A 12,872-nucleotide genomic window follows, 5' to 3' on the forward strand; every position below is an offset into this window, starting at 1 on the left:
ACTACTATTTGGTTGTGGAGGACCTTACCAAATCCTTACAACATAAACCTTAATGATCCTATCTGCTCTCTTTGTGAAGATTTTTTCAAGAAAGTCACACCTTTTACCCATGTTAGATTATATATTTTTACACGCTGATATATGTGATGTACTTATATAAACAACATCTAAATGTAGGCGGGTGCATTTGAAACTCAAATTGCAATTACATGAAATTTTAATTGAAATCCCTCCACAATTTCCCTCCAAAGAGGAGTATGTAGGAGAAATAATAGGCTTATAGATTAGGTGTGATGGCCATCCTTAAAAATTATTAATAGTATTAACATGTATACATGTATGCATGACATGAACATTAATGAGTGATCTAAAATCTTTACACTTGGATAGCCTGAATGATCAAACTACTCAAGATTTCTATTTTAAATAGATGATTTTTATGTTGGGTTGTCCTTTTTCTTTATTACTAAAAGTTTTCATGTTAACTGTTGTTGGTTATAACTTATAACCTAAAGATTTCATGGCCTCCTCAAAGCATAATTCCAAAGAAGGCAGGGCATTTAGAAAACTAGCACTCACCTTTAAGAGACAAAGGAATAACGCTATAGGTAAGTCGCATTATTGTTGGACTCTAAAAATGCACTCCATTTTCTTATGTATATACACTACAAAAAAAAAAGTCCTATGGTCACGGTAAAAAGCTAGTACAAAAGGTGAGCATAGATCTATGGTCACGGTTTTGGATCTATGGTCACGGTTTTTTACCGTGGCTTATTCTCTCGTGGCCATAGGTCTATGGTCACGGTTTTTTTATCTATGGTCACGGTTTCTATGGTCACAGTTTTAATTTTTAAATTCTGACACTTTAGGCCACGTTTTTTCACCGTGACCATAGCCTCTATGGTCACCCCGCCTTAAAACTGTGACCATAGCCTTATCTATGGTCACGATTTTCACCGTGGCCATAGCTTATCTATGGTCACAGTTTTTTGCTGTGACCATAGCCCTATCTATGGTCACGGTTTTCACAGTGGCCATAGCTTATCTATGGTCACGGTTTAGCCTGTTTTGTTTTATGAAATTTAATTTTTTTAAAGCATAATCACATCCCAAAATGGTGATAAACACAAATAAATCTAAGAATGAGAAATTCAATAAATCTAAATGATAAAAGTTTCATTAAAAACTAGATATCCATTACAACACTAGTCAAAATAGGGTGTAATTTATCCATTACATGTAATATTGGATAAAGTCTCTAATCAAAAAGTAAAGAACACATCAAAATAAAATATTTAGATAACAAAAATCATTATAAGACCCATCCCATCTTATATTTGCTTAGAATATATTTTCTTCACATCATGTCCTCCTACTAACAAAAGAAATAAACATGTTAATAATAAATATGGAGAGCAAGTTTAATAAGTCAATCAACATTAAAATTTCAACCGCTAAACAACAAAGAGCATTTGCTAAGATTTTCAGCCACATAAAAAGAATATACTAAGTATAATAAGAACTAGTGCTTCTGCTAATAATTTTATATGGATTTAAACTTTGATTAGATTAATGTTAATTTTTTTTATTTTGGCTTGGCTTACATGGCAGTTTTCCTAGGATAATTAATATGAGTAGCTACGAGGCACTTATCTCTAACATGCACTCTCTAATCATCATTATATTTAATTTTATTCATTCAAAACTTAAGGCTATATGGCCACTTTGATTTGCACAAATTTCCATCACGAATGGTCATAGGAACTTGATTTTAGGCAAGTTTCAACTCAATGCAAACTAATATTATACAACTACTAATAGAAGTGGCAGTAATTAAATTTTATGCAGCATATATAATTAACAAGCTAAGGTGGCATTATTGATTAATTAAAATTGTAAAATGAAGTTTATTGTTTCTCAGTAAAAGGAGGCAGAAAGCATTCTAAGTCTAACATAAGAATCATAAAAAGCTCATGCTAAATTTTGCGAACTGAGAACAAAAGAATCAGAATTTTAGTGGAATGAAATAGAATGAATCAATTTCATTATGAACCATTCCATTACAAAATTTAACCATTCAAACCGTAATAGCCGTAACCTTAGTTTGGACTCATTTTATATTTCTATTCCTTTTCAAACTGTCAATCACAGCATAGCCCGATGAAGCTGATGCGTGGAAAACTTGTCTCTCAACAAATCTCCCTTTGGCAAGTGTACCGAAGTTGTCGTCAAGTAAAAACTCACAATAGAGTGAGGTCGAATCCCACAGAGATTGATCGATCAAGCAACTTTAATTAGAAGAATGTTCTAGTTGAGCGAATTCAGAATTTGGGTTGAGAGTTGCAGAAAATAAAATGGCGAAAATGTAAATAACAGAAAAGTAAATACTAGAATTAAAGGACTGGAAGTAAATGACTGAAAATAAATTGCAGAATTGTAAATGGGAATGGGGGATTTGCTCATAAAAGTAAATGGCAGAAATTAAAGAGAATGGGTAAGATTAGAGATGGGGAGTTCATTGGGCTTAGGAGATGTTGCAATTCTCCGGATCAAGTTCATTTTCATCTCTTCCTCAATCAATACACTCATTGATCTCCTTGGCAATCTTAAGTGATTGAATTGCAATTCCTTGCAATTCAATCTCTCAAATCTTGATCAATAGCCAATTCCTTGGTCAATTGCTCATGAGAAGAGATGAAGTATGGTCACTGATTATACCACATGCATTTCCCAAACCAAGTATTGAGAGGGTTACAGTCACATACCCATCCAAACCCAATTTGGTCCAGCATGAGAAAGCATTTCTAGCTTGATCTCTTCATTCCTCTTCCAAGGTTCAAAAGAGATCCAAGTTTGAATAGCTTCTCTTCCAAGATAACTACTCAATTGGATGAAGATCGAAAGCTTTCAAGTAAAATCAAGAGGAAAGATAGAAGAAGAACAATGAAAATTAGTATTGATCCATCAAATTACAACAGAGCTCCCTAACCCAATGAAAGGGGTTTAGTTGTTCATAGCTCTTGAAAATGAAAACAAAGATGGAGAATACCTCATAAAACTAGAAATTGCAAAGAAAGTAAATACAGAGAGTGGTTCTTCAGCCTCCAGAACTCCTTTACAATTCAAAGTCACTCCTATATATACTACTCTTCTCAGCTTCTAGTTTACTCTTCAAGTCTTGGGCCTTTGGATCTTGAGTTTGAAGCAGTTCTTTTCTTCATTTGGGCTTGGCTTTACTTGCAGAGAGAAAGTGCTAAGTGGGTAGAGACTTCAGCTCAGGACGTTAGGGGTGTTAATATTTAGTGAGAATATAAGTTCGAGAACGTTAGTGACACTTAACATTGTCACTAACGTTCCAATGCACCCCTTTGCCTTACGTTAAAACCCACGTTAACTAGGTTAACGTGGCTTTTAACATTGCCTTGTTAGTCCTTCGAGAACATTAGTGACACTCAACATTGTCACTAACGTTCCAGTGTGCCCCTTCTTGTTTCACGTTAAAGCCCACGTTAACTAGGTTAACGTGGCTTCTAACGTGGTCCTTGCCAACCTTCGAGAACGTTAGTGACACTCAACATTGTCACTAACGTTCCAATGTGCCCCTGGGTCTCACGTTAGAGTCCACGTTAACTAGGTTAACGTGGCTTCTAACGTGGCCATCTTTTAGCCATCCCAACGTTAGTGACAATGTTGAGTGTCACTAACGTTGGCTCATCTTTCATTTCTCATCGTTAGCTTCCATGTTAACCAAGTTAACGTGGAGGTTAACGTGACTCTTGGGGGTTGTGTGGTTGCTTCAACGTTAGTGACAATGTTGAGTGTCACTAACGTTGTCGACAACTCTTCATCCTCTATGTTAATTCCCACGTTAACCAAGTTAACGTGGGAGTTAACGTGGTACTTAGCACCATAGGCCAACGTTAGTGACAATGTTGAGTGTCATTAACGTTGGCTTCTCTCCCTCCTCCTTAACGTTAGAGGCCACGTTAACTAGGTTAACGTGGCTTCTAACGTGGCCACTTATGAGTGATTGCCAACGTTAGTAACAATGTTGAGTGTCACTAACGTTGGCTCAACTTCTCTTCTCCACGTTAGAGTTCACGTTAACTTGGTTAACGTGACTCTCTAACGTGGGCATTGATGGCTTTCTTTGAGAGTGTTATTGGCAATCACTTTTCTCATTAATCCTTGCAAGTTACCTCCGCTTTCTTGCTCCTTTTTGGTCCTGAAATCAAGCAACAAAGTACATCAAAGCTCCAGTCCAAGTCATGAGTAATGCATCATAATATTTGTCACTAAACTTATGCAAAATCCTCATGAAATCATGTAAAATGCACAATGTGTGCTTGAGTCAAGGCATAAGTGAATATTTACCCAAAACTAGCTTATTTCCTAAAGAAATGCATGAAACTAACCTAAAAACAGTAAAGAAAAGGTCAGTGAAACTGGCCAAGATGCCCTGGCATCACAACACCAAACTTAAAGCTTGCTTGTCCCTAAGCAAGTACTGGAACAAGAGAATGATGAATGGAATATCCAGAGGAATGAGTCATTCTTGTGGAAGTCATATTACTGATTTTATGGTGGTTTCATGCATAGCAACTTAGGTTCATTCCATTACTGGCTTTCAGACCTTTATCATGTCCCTAAACACTTACTTTGTTTATATCTCATGAGACTTTTATTCATTGATCCTTTTATTGTTGTTTCAAGGATTATTTGTGTTATTTAGGCTAAGTGCTCTGTAAGGGGGCAACTCTTTAAGATAAGCTTTCAGCCAACACTCCCGAACCAGTTGGTTCAAGGTGCTAGGTGTTGAAGCACCCCTAAGGACTTACTCCCTCAAGTCTCTCCCCCATACATACACACCACAAGCATATAGTTTATTTGTTTTCTTTTCTTGAGACCTTGGTGTCCAGCACCTCTTTGGGTTACTAAATGCTCTGTAGTGAGGGTTACTCTTGATAGTGGATTTTCAGCTGATAATCCCGGGTTAGTTAACCCAAGTTACCAAGTGATGAAGCACCCCTAAGAGCTTATTCATCCAAGTAGATCCCTCACACAGGGGCACCACAGACACTTGCCTCAAGCTTAAAACCATTGATGCCTAGCCTTATTGCTTACTCTTTTTCTTTTGTTTTTCACTTCCATTGTTCTTTCCCTTTTCTCTTCTTAGGATCTTGTTATTAACTTAGTCTCATGAGTGTATCCAAAGCAAAGTATTCAGGATAGATAGTTGTCCTCCTAACCTTGTGGTTGAACCAACTTAGCTAACTTATGACTACCCCAAGGATTCATGAATGCACTTCCACAATATAAACTCCACTCTGGTCTTTTACAACTATACTTATTCTCTTTTTATTTGATTTAAAGGGATAAGCTTACAAGTAAACAAGGGAGTGATGCAGTGACATAAAGACCAGTGCACATAGACTCTCTTCAATACCAAAAACTAAAAATAACATGATTTGAAAAAGGTTTAAACATAACATGGAAGCAAGTTCTATTTCATACAAGATCTTCCTTATTTAAAACACAGAGAAAGATGGAACAAAGAAGGAACTCCACCACCTTTTACTGTTGTGGGTGTCCACGCTCTTTTCCTTGCTTGTCCTCCTTGTTTTTGTTGCCTCGCTTCTTTGGGTGAAAGTGCACCATTTCCTTATAAGATTCCTACAAGGTCACTGGAAGTTGCTTGTTCCCAAAGCACTTGAGACATAGTTAGCTTATATGTATGCTTGTGCCTCTTGAACTCAGTTTGGTGTGTGAACACCAAACTTAGTTCTTTGCCCAGTACACAATATTGCATATATGCAGAGACCCTCATATCTTATTATCAACAATGCAATGATCACCTATAGTCTAACTACACCTAAGTGGTTTCTCTTGGTTGGGTGGAGCTAGCAATGTTCTTTTGGGAGTGGGATGTAATTCTAACCAATGTCCTTTAGTTGAACACCAAACTTAGAATTACACCATCACTCTTGGATTGTTCTAGTGTGGAACACCAAACTTAGCTCCTTTCAATACAGGGGAAACCACTTGTGACTTTTATTGAAATAAGGATGAAATTGAAACTACCTGAGGTTGGGTTGCCTCCCAACAGAGCGCTCTTTTATTGTCGCTAGCTCGACGAGTTCTTAATTATTTGAGATGGTACTTTACTCTGGGGTCTTCCCCCATGTTGCCCAGATAATGCTTGAGTCTTTGTCCATTCACTGTAAAAGTCCTCTTTGAGCCTTCATCCGTGATTTCGATGTGGCCATATGGTGACACTTTTGTAACCAAGAAAGGTCCGGACCACCTTGACTTGAGTTTCCCTGGGAACAGCCTTAATTTAGAATTGTAGAGGAGTACTTGCTGCCCTTTTTCGAAACTCCTGGGTGCCAAGTGCATGTCATGTTTTCTTTTTGCCTTCTCTTTATACATCTTAGTGTTTTCATAGGCTTGTGACCTGAATTCCTCCATCTCTTGCAGCTGCAAGATTCTTTTTGCACCAGCAGAAATGCTGTCAAAATTTAGTATCTTGATAGCCCAAAGAGCTTTATGTTCCAGCTCCAGTGGTAAATGACAAGCTTTCCAAGTGGGGTTTTGAATGCTGTTCTGTATGCCCACAGAGCATCATCCAACTTCTTCGACCAATCCTTTCTAGATGCGCCCACAGTCTTTTACAGGATCCTCTTCAGCTCTCTGTTGGATATCTCAGTTTGCCCATTTGTTTGAGGATGGTAAGGTGTGGCTACTTTGTGTTTTACCCCATATCATAAGAGGAGAGCTTCCAGTGGTTTGTTACAAAAGTGGCTCCCTCCATCACTGATGAGGGCTCTTGGGACTCCAAACCGGCTGAAGATATTCTTCCTGAGGAAGTTCATGACTACCTTGTTATCATTAGTTGGGGTTGCAATAGCTTCTACCCACTTGGAAACATAATCTACTGCTACCAGGATGTAATTGTTTGCATATGAGGTTGGGAATGGTCCCATGAAATCAATTCCCCACACATCAAACAGTTCAAGTTCCAAGATGAAATTTTGTGGCATGGCATTTCTTTTGGGCAGGTTTCCAGATCTTTGGCATTCATTGCAACTTTTTACTATCTCTTTGGCATCCTTGAAAAGAGTGGGCCAAAAGAATCCACTTTGTAACACCTTTGCTGCAGTTCTGTCCCCTCCAAAGTGCCCGCCATAGCATGAACCGTGACAGTTCCACAGGACTTCTCTCCCTTCCTCTTCCGAGACACATCTTCTAAAAATTTCATCTGAACATTTCTTGAAGAGATATGGCTCATCCCAGACAAAGTATTTTGCATCATTCATGAGCTTCCTCTTTTGATGCTTATTGATCCCTGAGGGTAATGCTCCAGTTGCCTTGAAATTTGCAATATCTGCGAACCATGGTGCTTTATGAACTGTCATCAACTGCTCATCAGGGAAGAGCTCGTTAACACTTGTATCATTTTCTCCACCTTGATCATGAGGGATTCTAGATAAGTGATCTGCCACCTTGTTCTCCACTCCCTTCTTGTCTCTGATTTCAATATCGAATTCCTGCAACAGTAAGATCCACCTTATTAGTCTTGGCTTCGATTCTTGCTTGGCAAACAAATATTTAAGTGCTGTGTGATCTGTAAAAAACGATCACTTTAGCACCAATGAGGTATGATCTAAATTTGTCAAATGCAAAAACTATTGCTAGCAATTCCTTTTCAGTAGTGGTATAATTTCTTTGAGTTTCATTAAGGACTTTGCTAGCATAGTATATCACACGAACTAGGTTATCTTTCCTTTGTCCTAACACTGCCCCAACTGCAAAATCAGATGCATCGCACATCAATTCAAATGGTAAATTCCAATCAGGTGGGGAAATAATAGGAGCAGAGGATAACCTCTTTTTCAAATGTGTAAATGCTAGCATGCAGGTTTCATCAAAGATGAATGGTGTATCAGACACAAGGAGATTGCTTAAGGGCTTGGCTATCTTTGAAAAATCTTTAATAAATCTTCTGTAAAAACCAGCATGCCCTAAAAAACTTCTAATTGCCTTGACATCACTGGGTGGGGGTAGTTTTTCAATAAGTTCCACTTTAGCTCTATCAACCTCAATGCCTTGGCGAGAGACTTTGTGACCAAGGACTATTCCCCCTGTCACCATAAAGTGGCATTTTTCCCAGTTCAAAACCAAATTGGTCTCTTGGCACCTTTTCAATACCAAGGCGAGGTGATGTAGGCAACTAGGAAAAGAATCTCTGAATACCGAGAAATCATCCATAAAAACTTCAATGAATTTTTCTATCATATCTGAAAAGATAGAAAGCATGCAGCGTTGGAAAGTTGCAGGGGCATTACACAACCCAAATGGCATGCGCCTATAGGCAAACACTCCATACGGACAGGTAAATAAAGTTTTCTCTTGGTCTCTTGGATCAACCACTATTTGGTTGTATCCTGAATAACCGTCGAGAAAACAATAATAAGCGTGCCCTGCAAGTCTTTCCAACATCTGATCCATGAATGGAAGGGGAAAATGGTCCTTTCGTGTAGCCTCATTGAGCTTCCTGTAGTCTATGCACATCCGCCATCCTGTGACGGTCCTTGTAGGTATGAGCTCGTTCTTCTCATTGGTAACCACAGTGATCCCTCCCTTCTTCGGTACGACATGTGTGGGGCTAACCCAAGGGCTATCCGAAATTGGGTATATGACTCCTCCTTGCCAAAGCTTCATAACCTCTTTCTGCACCACTTCCTTCATGATTGGGTTCAGCCTTCTTTGGGATTGAATGGATGGCTTGGCGTCATCTTCCAACAGTATTTTATGCATGCATATGGCTGAACTGATTCCCTTCAAGTCAGCAAGGGTCCATCCAATGGCACCCTTATGCTCCCGTAGCACCTTGAGTAGCTCGTCCTCTTGATCTTGACTGAGGGATGAATTTATGATCACTGGGTAGTTTTCATTTTTTCCTATATATGCATATTTGAGAGTGGGTGGCAGTGCTTTGAGTTCAAGTTTGGGTGCTTCTGATTTTTCGCTCCCTTCCTTTGGTGCATCTGGTATATGTGTTTCTGTTGTAGCTACCTCTTCACTTGATTCAGATTCTTCCTCCACCAATCTCTCGTTCTCTTCAGGTTCATCTTCTTCAAAATTCTCCTGCACTTCATCCTCAAGTGCATCTAACCTCATGCATTCCCCCAATTGTTCCGATGGATAACTCATGGCCTTGAACACATTAAATGTCATCTTTTCATTGTGTAATCTAAGGGTGAGGTCACCCTTTTGAACATCAATGACAGCTCCAGCAGTAGCCAAAAATGGCCTTCCCAAAATGATGGAGGTTTTGGCGTCTTCTTGCATGTCCAGCACCACAAAATCTGCTGGGAATATGAAATCTCCTACTTTTACTAGCAAATCCTCCACTATCCCGTGAGGGAATTTGAACGATCGGTCTGCCAGTTGTAGAGCCATTTTTGTTGGTTTAGCCTCCTCAATTTTCATCTTTCTCATCATAGCTACTGACATCAAATTGATGCTGGCCCCTAAGTCACAAAGAGCCTTTTCTACTGTGATTTCTCCTATAATGCAAGGGATCTGAAAACTCCCAGGATCCTTCAGTTTCTGAGGTAGTTTATGCTGAATGATAGCACTGCACTCTTCAGTTAGTATCACAGTCTCATTGTTCTTCCAGCTTCTTTTCTTAGTCATTAGTTCCTTCAAAAACTTGGCATAAAGTGGCATTTGTTCTATGACTTCAGCAAATGGTATGTTGATTTGTAGCTTCTTGAAGATTTCCAAAAATCTCAAGAACTGGTTGTCATCTTCTTTTTTTTTCAATAGCTGGGGGTATGGAGCTCTTGAGATGTTGAGTTGGGGTATCCTTTTCTCTTTCTGCAAACTTGGCGTAGGGGGTTGCATTCCATCTTGCTCCTCTTCCTTTTCAATTGAGCTTTCTTCTAGTGGTTTTTGGGGATGTTCCTTCAGTTCCTTTCTACTCCTAAGTGTGATAGCTTGACACTCCTCCCTTTTGCTTGAATGGGTATCATAGCAAAAATTGTGGTTCGGAAGCTGCTTAAAAAGATAGCTGATTTGTGTCTCCAGTTTTGTGATGGCAGCATTTTGATTCTGCATGTTTGACTGCACTTCCTCTCTGAATGCTTTACTGTCTTGAATGTCTCTGCATATTCCTTCAATGAATGTTTCAATCTTAGAGAGCTTGTCATCAATTGATGAGTGGTTCGGAGTAGATGTGCTGCTTTGATTTTGATAAGTATGTGGAGAAGTATTGTTGTGGGGGTGTTGAGATGTCCTCTGGGTGAATTGTTGGTGAGCTGCATTGTTGTTGGAATTGTAACGTCTCTGGTCTTGGTTTTGATCTTGCTCACTTCCCCACCCAAAGTTCGGGTGATTTCTCCATCCAGGGTTGTAAGTCTTGGAGTATGGATCATAGTTTTTCCTTGGTGAATTCCCAATGTAGTTGGCTTGCTCCTGACTCCCTTCTGCTTCTTGGTTTACTCCTTCTTGTGTTGTTGATGAAGTGGAGATTGCTGCTACTTGGTTCATCTACATCTTCTTGGTGATGTCAGCCAGCTGCTGAGTAATGAGCTTGTTTTGGGCCAACAGAGCATCTACATTGTTTAGCTCCATCACTCCTCTTGTGTTCCCTCTTTCGGAAGCATAGAAGTAGTCATTTTCTGCTACTGTTTCAATAACATCTATAGCTTCCTCAATGGTCTTCTTCATGTTCAAAGACCCTCCAGATGAATGATCTACTGCCTTCTTTGACTCATAAGAGAGCCCTTCATAGAAAATGTGCAGCTGGACCCATTCGTTGAACATGTCAGGTGGACACCTCCTTGTTAAGTCTTTGAACCTCTCCCATGCTTCATACAGAGTCTCACCATCCTGTTGCCTGAAGGTTTGAACCTCAGCTCTTAGCCTATTGATTCGTTGAGGAGGGTAGAATCTTGCTAAGAATTTGTTCACCACATCCTTCCAAGTTGTCAAGCTCTCCCTTGGGAAGGATTCTAGCCACTTGGCTGCCTTGTCTCTGAGTGAGAAGGGAAATAAGAGCAATCTATAGGCATCAGGATGAACACCATTAGATTTCACTGTGTCACATATTCTCAGGAAGGTGGTCAAATGTTGGTTGGGATCTTCTTGAACACCTCCTCCAAACGAACAGTTGTTCTGAACAAGGGTGATGAGTTGTGGTTTAAGTTCAAAGTTGTTGGCATGGATTGTTGGCTTTTGGATGCTACTTCCACAATTGCCTGGGTTTGGATTAATATAGGAGCCCAAAACTCTTCTATCCTCCCCAGCATGATTTGCTCCACCTCCTCTGCCATGGTTGTGAGTCTCTTCTTCATGATGATTTTCCATGTTTTCTTCCATGTTTGGTTCAAATTATTCCTCAAACTGTTCCTCCTCTTCTGCAGCACCAACTACTTGTTTTCCTCTTGCCTCCCTCCTTAGTCTAAGGAAGGTTCTCTCTGGTTCAGAATCAAAGGAAGTTGAAGCCCCGCTTCTTCTCCCAGTCATACAACCAACAAGTACAAGCAGAGAAGATAGGTGCAGACAGTATTTATGTCAGAATTGATGTTAGTCGTGGGTGATGCAATATATCAAACAGTTAGTGGGTTAGCAAACATAATTGAAAATAACAAAGAAAAACAAAAGAGTAGATGGAGAAGGGAAGAAGTTTAACTAAAACAAAAAGCAAATCAATCAAACAGAAAATGAAATACACAAAATAAAATGCTCAATCTAGTGATCTTCCAATCTAATCATTGTTGATGCACAATCAATCCCGGCAACGACGCCATAAACTTGATGCGTGAAAAACTTGTCTCTCAATAAATCTCCCTTCGGCAAGTGTACCAAAGTTGTCGTCAAGTAAAAACTCACAATAGAGTGAGGTCGAATCCCACAGGGATTGATTGATCAAGCAACTTTAATCAGAAGAATGTTCTAGTTGAGCGAATCCAGAATATGGGTTGAGAGTTGCAGAAAATAAAATGGCGGAAATATAAATAACAGAAAAGTAAATGCTAGAATTAAAGGACTGGAAGTAAATGACTGAAAATAAATTGCAGAATTGTAAATGGGAATGGGGGATTTGCTCATAAAAGTAAATGGCAGAAATTAAAGAGAATGGGTAAGATTAGAGATGGGGAGTTCATTGGGCTTAGGAGATGTTACAATTCTCCGGATCAAGTTCATTTTCATCTCTTCCTCAATCAATGCACTCATTGATCTCCTTGGCAATCTTAAGTGATTGAATTGCAATTCCTTGCAATTCAATCTCTCAAATCTTGATCAATAGCCAATTCCTTGGTCAATTGCTCATGAGAAGAGATGAAGTATGGTCACTGATTATACCACATGCATTTCCCAAACCAAGTATTGAGAGGGTTACAGTCACATACCCATCCAAACCCAATTTGGTCCAGCATGAGAAAGCATTTCTAGCTTGATCTCTTCATTCCTCTTCCAAGGTTCAAAAGAGATCCAAGTTTGAATAGCTTCTCTTCCAAGATAACTACTCAATTGGATGAAGATCGAAAGCTTTCAAGTAAAATCAAGAGGAAAGATAGAAGAAGAACAATGAAAATTAGTATTGATCCATCAAATTACAACAGAGCTCCCTAACCCAATGAAAGGGGTTTAGTTGTTCATAGCTCTTGAAAATGAAAATAAAGATGGAGAATACCTCATAAAACTAGAAATTGCAAAGAAAGTAAATACAGAGAGTGGTTCTTCAGCCTCCAGAACTCCTTTACAATTCAAAGTCACTCCTATATATACTACTCTTCTCAGCTTCTAGTTTACTCTTCAAGTTTTGGGCCTTTGGATCTTGAGTTTGAAGCAGTTCTTTTCTT

The 12,872-nt window shown here is 39.1% G+C and overlaps 1 non-coding gene across 1 annotated transcript; it reads left to right on the forward strand.

Moving 5' to 3' along the window:
• Nucleotides 1-10,828: 10,828 nt before the first annotated feature.
• On the forward strand, nt 10,829-10,932 carry LOC148563973 (small nucleolar RNA R71). Its single transcript, XR_015885462.1, has one exon. It is a non-coding gene; the product is annotated as a small nucleolar RNA R71 (small nucleolar RNA).
• Nucleotides 10,933-12,872: the final 1,940 nt, after the last annotated feature.

The sequence above is a fragment of the Arachis ipaensis genome, chromosome B5, assembly GCF_059453495.1.
Source record: "Arachis ipaensis isolate K30076 ecotype BB chromosome B5, ASM5945349v1, whole genome shotgun sequence".
Classification (NCBI taxonomy): domain Eukaryota; kingdom Viridiplantae; phylum Streptophyta; class Magnoliopsida; order Fabales; family Fabaceae; genus Arachis; species Arachis ipaensis.